Source organism: Pinus tabuliformis, chromosome 5_1 (assembly GCF_031772625.1).
Source record: "Pinus tabuliformis cultivar Carrire ecotype Pingquan chromosome 5_1, CPIR1, whole genome shotgun sequence".
NCBI classification, from domain to species: Eukaryota; Viridiplantae; Streptophyta; class Pinopsida; order Pinales; family Pinaceae; genus Pinus; species Pinus tabuliformis.
In genome coordinates, this window is record NC_142305.1 from 154,004,230 (window position 1) to 154,012,615 (window position 8,386).

Here is an 8,386-nt window from a genome sequence, read left to right on the forward strand (position 1 = left end):
CTATGGAACTTGAATTTGCCTCTTGACAAAGCCTTTGTCAAAATATTCTCATCTTATTCCTCTGTCGGAATGCACTGCAACAACATAAACTGCCCCCGAACACAAACTCGTAGATGGTGATACTAGATATCAATATGCTTGGATCGATCATGAAATACAAGATTCTCATAGAGTTTGATACAACTTTCATTTTCACATTAAATCATAGTAGGAACCATCATCTGACCAAATAGCCCAACAAGAATCTTTCTCATCTAGATTGCCTCACATGTTGCTTGACTTGCAACCATGTACTCTACTTCTGTTGAGCTGAGTGCCACATATCTTTGCTTCCTGTTGTACCAAGAAACCATTGTTGACCGAACACTGAAAATTCCTCATTGTGTTTTCTTCTCGTCTCATGGATTCCCCACCTAATCTACATTTGTGAATCCTTGCAGCTTCACTGCCTTTGTCTGTCTGTACCAAAGACCAAACTGAATAGTGCCTCTGAGGTATCTCAACACATGCTTTGTTGTCTTCCAATACAATTTGGTTGACTTAACCATTGCTTGACTAAGATGGTTAACTGCATAACACATGGTTGGTCGTGTGTTCACGAAATACATAAGTGAACCCACAAGCTACCTGTAAATGGTAGCCTCCACTACTTCACCTGAAGTAGCATCCTCTTTCCTCCAGTTTCCTGCTAAAGGAGTCTCCATGGGTTTGCACTTGTCCATGCAGAACCTCTGAAGTATCTTGTTGGCATAATTTCCTTAGAGGCAAACAGCTCCCCCTCACCTTTCCATACTTGCAATCCAAGGAAGTGGTGCATGAGGCCCATGTCCTTCATCTTGAACTCTCTTGCAAGGTCCTCCTTGCAAGATCTGATCAACTTCTCATCACCAGTAAGGATCAAATCATCAACATATAAAACAAAGATAAATTATTTACCATATACCAAAATATGATAGAGGTTTGCATCTGCTTCACTTTTAGTGAAGTCCAAACCAGTGAGATAGCTATTGATCCCAGTGTACCAAGCATGGGGTGCTTACTAGAGTCCATACGACACTCGCTTGAGTTTGCACACATGTGACTCTTTGTCAAAGGTTTCAAACCCCTCTAGTTGCTCAATATACACCTCCTCCTTAATAACTCCATTGAGGAATGTTGTCTTCACATCCATCTAGTGAATCTTCCACCTCATCTGCGCTAATAGTGCGAGAATTGACTTGATGGGTGAGTACCTTGCTACTGAAGCAAAGTTCTCCTCATAGTTAACTCCATCAACCTTAGAGAACTTCTTGGCCACAAATATGGCTTTGTGTTTCTCTATGCTTTTGTTTGCTGCATTCTTTACATTGTAAAGCCATCTCGAACCAACCATTGATTTGTCTGTTGGTCTTGGGACCACTTCCCAAACATTGTTTCTGACAATGGAATCATAGTCCTCTACCATAGCATCAATCCATATTGGTTGCTCTATAGCTTTGTCGAATGATAATGGCTTAGTCTCTAAAAGCTCATCAGAGCCATATAGTCGATGCCTCCTCTACAATTGTTGTGATGTGGGTGCTCCCACATTCTAAGTCATGTGAAATATCATAACATAGAAGATATGGAATTTGTAAAAAGAAAGAGAATTTGTATAAATAATAATTCGCTAATATGTCTCTTTCCTATAAAGTATGGTAACCTTTAAATGATTAAATAATAAAATAATAAAATGTGCAGTTTAAAAGAATAAAATGTGATGTTAAAGTCATGTGAAATATAACAATATAAAAGATATGAAATTTGCGAGGGGAAAAATGTTGTATAAATAATAATGTGCTCATGTATAAAGGAATTAAAACTAAATGATTAAATAATAAAATAATAAAATGGGATGTTAAAGTCATGTTATAATATAAAAGATATGAAATTTACGAGGGGAAAGAAAATTTGCATAAATAATAATGTGCTCATGTAGAAAAGAAATAAAACGGTTAAAATGAAAGGATTAAATAATAGAGCTTCACCGGGTAGGCGAGTTGGTAATCACACTACCGTGAAGTTCGTTAGAAAGACGGGCTCTGTACTGAAGGTCACGAGTTCAATTCATCTGGACTAACCCAGCTCTATAGAGAGAGGCGGACCCAACTCCTAGTGGTTATAAAGTTAGTGGTCAAAATCGACCCCGTGCAACACGAGTCAACCCCGTGCAACACTAGTTGCGAGCCACGAGGCTGCCCCTTGTCAATGCCAAAAAAAAAAGTGATTAAATAATAAGTTTAAAACTTTTTGTTTGACAAAATATTTTATAAAAATACAGTTTAAAGTATTTGATCTCACACAAAACGGGGCTCAAAAGCTGCCAACAAAAAACGGGAAAATTGAATATCATAATCAAACATATGTACAACTTATTATTAATTTATTTAAAAAATAATGCAACTGGCTATCAAAATGTATACCAACTCAAAAGCTGCCCACAATGAAAAGGGAAAATTGAAATATATCATAATCAAACATATGCACAACTTTTTATTAATTTATTTAAAAAATAATGCAACTGGTTATCAAAATCTAAACCAATGGTAACGCAACTGATTTCTAAAATCAGTAATTAATTGAAATGTATCATACAATTCATTCCATAAATAAAAAATATACGCAATTTATTATTAGTTTATTTAAAAAATAATGCAACTGGTTATCAAAATTTGAAGAAATGACAATGCTATAAAATCCATAATTAAAATCGGGATTCAGGAAAAATAATAATTCAATTGGTTATCAAAATCTAAACCAATAATAATGCAATTGCTTTCTGAAATCCATAAGGAAAATTGGAATTTAGGGAAAAAGAGAATTTTATAGTAAAATAGGTGGTGTAAATTAGTGTAATTCTATTTTAATCTTTAATTAAAATTGGGATTTAGGGAAAATATAATTTTATAGTAATATAGGTGGTGTAAATCAGTATAATTTTATTTTAATCTCTAATTTAATAAGTAATCAAAAGTTAAATTTTTAGATATATAGAGTATTTTTTTCAAATTTATACTCTAAAAAAATATATATATATTTGATCTTTTAAGAATTTAAAGTTGAAATAAATTTACATTAATTAGGGCCTGGGGAATTCCCTAAAACTATTTCTGCTTGGGTAAGAGCACATGTTAACGGCCCAAGACCAAGAGGCATCTTGTAGGAGTGAAAACCTGCCCCTTACGGACTACCAGCAGGTTATTCCAGGTGGTGTGGGTTTCCTTGAATAAGGGTGATGAGTCGGCGTGCATTTGTTAGCAACTAGAGATGGTTAATGGTGATGAGTCAGCGTGCATTCGTGGTCGGTTAGCAACTAGAGATGGTTATCCTCGCTGCTGATTTGACAACTAAATTATGATAGATTTTCCATTATGTAAAAAAAATTACACTAATTATAAAAATAATAACAAAATATACCACCACACCACCACCACCCAAAAAAACTAGTCAAACTCAAAATTAAAATATTTATATTTATATATATTATCAATTTTTAGAAACTGTAATCCCACATTATATAAAAATAATAAATTGAAGATAGCACAACAGTGAGGATCTTCCTTCAAATTTGATCCATAGTTGCAACTTTCAGACTAAAAGAAAATTGCATAGCAGCGAGTATCATTTTAAATTTGTAAATAATATCACTTTTGACACTCGCAAAATAATTCCTTTCCCCTGAATTTTAAGCTGAAACCAAGTTATGGTGATCCTTCTATTGATCAGACTGGACAGGAATGAAGATAGAACCTGTCTTGTCATACAACTTAACTGGTCGGGAGAACATGGCTAATTGTGGCTGGAGAGTCTCTGTTCCGGATTTTTATCAGAGATCTGATGACAGAGTGGCATTCACATCTGATGACAAAGTGGCATTCACAGAGGAGATAGAAGAAACTGGATGGCAGGGTGTTGCAAGCACTGAGATTGCCATTTCGCTAGTACTGCCGCTGGTACTGCTTTCAAAGGTTTCCAAAGATTTAGGAGCAGGTGGTTTGTCAATAGGAAAAACCCCCTCCAGCATCTGGACAACTTTCCCCATTGTTGGCCGCTGTGAGGGGTGCTCCTGGAGACACCAAAAGCTAACTTGAACTGCCCTGTGTACCTCATCAATATTCATATTTCTACCAAGTTTTTCATCTGTAATGTTTAGGAAGTTTCCACTTTCAAATTCCTCAAACGCCCACAGTGAGAATTTCTTTCTCCTTGATGTCAAGGTATCAAAATTCCTTTTACCGCTTATGATCTCCAGCAAAACCATGCCATAACTAAAAACATCAGACTTGGTAGTGATGGGTAAATTGGCAAGACACTCTGGAGCCAAGTATCCTCTGGTGCCCCTAACACTAGTCAATGCACGCTTGCGATGACCTTTGTGATTGATGAGCCTGGAGAGTCCAAAGTCAGAAACCTTTGCACTGAAATTATCATCTAGGAGTATGTTCTCAGGTTTAATATCGCAGTGAAGATTGCAATCTCTGCACTCTTCATGCAAGTAGGCGATGCCCCTTGCAGTTCCAAGGGCTATACCGAACCGCTTATCCCAATCTAGCATCCTGGATTGCTCTGAAGAAGAAAACAGGAATGTGTCCAGAGAAGAATTTTTCATGAATTCATAAACCAGTAATCTATGGCGGCCTTCTGAGCAAAATCCGATTAGCCTAACCAAGTTCAAGTGATGAGTACTGCTGATGTTTGACACCTCCATACGGAATTGCCTCTCCCCTTGTTCAATCCCTTCCAGCTGCTTTACTGCGACTATTGTTTTGTTGGGCAATTCTCCCTTGTACACCGTTCCAAACCCTCCTGAGCCCAACGTTTCCATAAAATTCTTGGTTGAGTGCTGAAGCTGCTTGTAGGAAAACTGAACTGGAGACCCCGAGGCATATTCAAGAAGCGTATATTGAGATGGTAACTGCCCAAATCTAACCCTCGGATTATTTTTACAGAAAATAAACCAGATGCATATCTCTATAGTAATCAAGGCAATAATAGGTCCCACAACTGCCCCTACAATTCGAATGGCAGATTCTTTGGTTGACTCCAAGAACATAATTGCAGGGGGTGGCGGTGCCAGAGGACGACCTTGACCACATACCTTTACATAAGATGTGCTTGGAATGGCCGCAGATTGATAGGCACTTAAGAAATTCTCAGTCTTCATACGGCAAGTGCCAGAACCATCCGCCATGAGTGTAGATGCAAAACAGAGAGGATTCCTGAGGCAGTTCTGCCAACAATCTGTTATGCCCAAATTGTATATCTCTGATTTTGACTCTGATTCTGGAGGATACGAGAAGAATTCAGTATTGTTCAATACAGCCATGCTCTGGTTACTACACCCTTCAATGTCCTGCACTCTCCTGCACCCTTGTGTCGAATCCCTGGGATCTTTGGGAGCGAAATCTGCAGATGGACATGTGCAGTACGAGGCTGTGTCATTGTGAGCACACACTCCATAGTTCCCACACCACCCATACACTTTGCATTGGTCTTCTACTGCGCTCCAGCCCAATTGCCATGTTCTGGAGCTTTTAACCCACCCATAGGACCTCAAATTCCCATCTGATTCGAGCTTGATCCTTCGCAATGTGATCGAAGCATCAGTGTAATCGCTGCTGTATGCCATCCAGACCTTATTTCCAGAAGAATTGGAGAGTGTAAGAATCCCTTGACTGCTCAAAAGTGCTCTGGAGCCATTAGGGGAACCCTGATTCCAGTATGTGATGTTGTTCTTCCATTTCAATGTGAAATTCCCACTGCGCTCCAGAGTCAATGAATAATCATACATGCGCAGGTTCTGTCCCACATGGAAACTTTGATTCAACAAGAGGGTATCAGTAGGATTGGCAAAGCTCTCCCAAACGCTGTTGGAAGTGCTATTCTTCACTACAAAATTGCCATCGTCCTGCATGACCGCAGACGATACGCTTTGGTTCGCAGTATTGGTTTGCCACAGCGTGGTATTGAGTCCACTGCGCAAAACGAGGTTGCCATCAATCTGGAAATCAAAGGAAGCTTTGTCAGCCACTCTGATACCACCATTCTCCCCTGCAGTCCACACCATAGTGTCATTAATTGAAATGCCCAGAACATGTAACCCATCATTCCCAACAGGGTGAAATCCAAAGTTGAAGTTGCCATTTGGGGATTTCCAAAACTTTTGTTGCCCTGAGAAGGAAGGCTTAAGGCTGGACCCTGGCTCCACTGCTCCATGTACAGCAACCATACATTGAATAATAAAAATAATATATATTACAGATATTTGGGTTAACATAATTATGTTACACTCTTGCCTTGATTATAAACAGTGAAACAGGTAATTGGTGAACCGTCAGCCACAATTAGAACATGGGAGCCTAATAAATATAGAGCGAGGCCATGCTAATCTCTGCACTGCATCGAAGTAACAGGTAACCAATAAACAACTGTAATAATCATTTAACTGCGCAACCAGGTAACAGATAACCAACAGAGCAAGGTAAGAACGTGTTTGTTTGTTTAAGATACATATAATAGATTAGCTAGTTCAAAATCTCTACACTCTTATTCGAGTTTTGAACAGTGCAACCATGTAACAGATAACAGGGGTGTCTGTCCAACCTTAACAGATAGCTCAGAAAACTTGTGGGTGTCTGTGATAAGCAAATTCTATTTAATTCTAAGCTTAGCCAACTCCAACACAAAAGTAAAACCCAACCTGGCTAACCCTTCTGTAACAAGATATATGGCTGCTCTTGGATTGACCAATAAACAAACCCTTAGCCAAATCAAAATCAAAATCCAACATGCCTAACTCTACTTCCATTAACCAGATATATGGATTCCCTAGGGAATCTTATAAACAAATTCCAAACCTAAGCCAACCCCAGATCAAAATCAAGAACCAATCTGCCTAACCATCCTGAACCTTCTTCTGTGAGCAGATATATGGCTATTTATTTCTTTTTATAAAGGAAATTGGTGTGCCACATACAATAATTCTTCTGGATCGGATGTGCTGACTGGTGACTGAATCATAAGCGTCCATTGCGCTGCAAAAAATCAAAGATTCCCTACGCCGTGTGGTGTGGAGCACAGCGATAAATTATGGCCTTGAATTATTGCTTTTACCTTGGCCACTCACAGGTTTTCCCTTGGCCACGCACAGGGTTTTAGACAGTGAAAGTGTACAGCATTTAACATCCGTGAAATTGAAAAGTCCAATTCAAAATTGTACAGGCTTTTAATGTCCATACGTTGCAGTTCTTATCTTATTTATCTTATTTTTACATATGTTGTTGAAATAAAATGAAATGATATTTTAAGGTCTACTAACTTAAAATAGTCTATGAGACCATTAGTTCCCTATTTTTGGTTTTTTGTAATTCAATCTTTTTTTGATTCAAATTGATGATGAGCTGGCCCAACCTTCCAACAATCCCCTCACTAAAAAGATAATGCCAAGAAACTGATGCTAACATGTTCTCATAACTTTCTCTTATGTCTTTGAATGCATCACATTCCAAAATGAAATGCTTTTCCGATTCCACACCCCCAGACATGCAGAATGTACACGCTAGTTCTTCCCAAGCTTCTTTAGGCATTTTCCACGTCCTGGTTTACACCGAAGTTGATGTGAGTTGGTCCTTAATTGAGCAATAAGAACCTTTGCCCTCCACGAAATGCTAGCTCCAATGAACTCTTTTTGTTGTAGATCACACGTAGGGTTGAATTTCTTAATGTAATATTTCTTCTTTCTATCCAACTCCTTTCCCCATACCTTTTTATGAAACTTCTCCATAACAAAATCCTTTAGCTCCTTGCTATTTGTTGGACAGTCATTGAAGTAGATATTCCATTTTTGCATCCATATGTACTTTTGTTTCTATAATGCCCCACTTAATCTTATCATGCAAATTTTCTTAATGTTTAAATTACCTGAATATATTGACTTATAATTATCAAGAAATATTGGTGAATACCTTCATTTGGGAAATTGTAAATTTTATTTACTGATATAAAATTTATTATTGTTATTATTCAATTCCCAACTTGTCTTCTCAAATTTAATCTTGGATAGGATATGGTCTACTTCCATTATTTCAATTTAAATATCTCCAAAATGTCCTCTCATATTTACTTGGGAGAAGACATGGTCCTCTCCAATTAATTACTCAATTTTATAATCATATCACATCCCCAAAATGTCCTCTTATATTTACTTGCGAGAAAACATGGTCCCCTCCAATTAATTACCAATTTATATATTCATCTCTCATCCCCAAAATATTTACTTGGGAAAAGACATGGTCATCTCTAATTAATTACCCAATTTTATATTCATATCACATCTCCAAATGTCTTCTCATGTTTACTTGGGAGAAGA

At 37.7% G+C, this 8,386-nt stretch overlaps 1 pseudogene across 1 annotated transcript; it reads right to left on the reverse strand.

Annotated features, from left to right (window-relative positions):
* Positions 1 to 3,474: 3,474 nt before the first annotated feature.
* Positions 3,475 to 7,171, reverse strand: LOC149163891 (G-type lectin S-receptor-like serine/threonine-protein kinase At1g34300 pseudogene; annotated as a pseudogene). Its single transcript, XR_016260649.1, has 2 exons — positions 6,719 to 7,171; positions 3,475 to 6,463 (listed from the first exon to the last, which is right to left on the reverse strand). The product of XR_016260649.1 is annotated as a G-type lectin S-receptor-like serine/threonine-protein kinase At1g34300 pseudogene (transcript).
* Between the last annotated feature and the right edge of the window lie 1,215 nt (positions 7,172 to 8,386).